We start from the raw sequence: 924 nt of genomic DNA on the forward strand, positions 1-924 counted from the left end.
AGAGGTATCTTTCCCTCTAATATGGTGTTATATATGGATGCAAGGTCTGAAATTGCTGTAGATATCTCACTGAAACTTGAGGATAAAGTCAACTCAGATTTGTGAGCCAAAAACTTTTCTTATTTTGAGAAGTAGATGGTTTCAAGAGAGGCTGGGTGGTCACTGAAACAGGAACTCCCATCACCCTGCAAGGATTCTGGGGGACTGATAAACATGAACTAGGCTCAGAGGAGACTATAATTCAGGAGACCAGTTTATTAATTGACAATGGAAGGTATGCCTTTCCAGTGCCTGGATTATTTGTGTCCTCCAACTTCCTTTCTCAGTATCAAGGTACCTGGGAAGCCAAGTTGGTAGTAATAATAGCTACAACAGCAAATGATAATAATAACAAACAGCCTGGTTTGCCCAAAGTTACATAGCTAGTGAATAGCAGAGTACAGGATTTAGGTTTTAATCTACCCAAGTCCAAAGCCCACACTCTTTTAACAAAACAAAACAAAACAAAACAAAACACAATAAGGACATTTATTTATTTTTATTTTTTAAATCATTTTTAATATTTTCTTTATTGATTAAGGTATTACATATGTGTCCTTTCTCGCCATTGCCCGCCCCCACTCCCTGCTCATGCCCTCACCACCCTGGTGTCTGTGTCCATTGGTTAGGCTTATATGCATGCATATAAGTCCTTTGGTTGATCTCTCCCCCTGACCCCACCCTCCCCTACCTTCCCTCTGAGGTTTGATCGTCTGATCAATGCTGCTCTGTCTCTGGATCTGTTTTTGTTCATCTGTTTTTGTTTATGTTGTTCATTATATTCCAAATATGAGATCAAGTGATATTTATCTTTCTCCAACTGGCTTATTTCGCTTAGCATAATGCTCTCCAGGTCCATCCATGCTGCTGCAAATGGTAAGAGCT

Source organism: Myotis davidii, unplaced genomic scaffold (genome assembly GCF_000327345.1).
Source record: "Myotis davidii unplaced genomic scaffold, ASM32734v1 scaffold760, whole genome shotgun sequence".
Lineage (NCBI taxonomy): Eukaryota > Metazoa > Chordata > Mammalia > Chiroptera > Vespertilionidae > Myotis > Myotis davidii.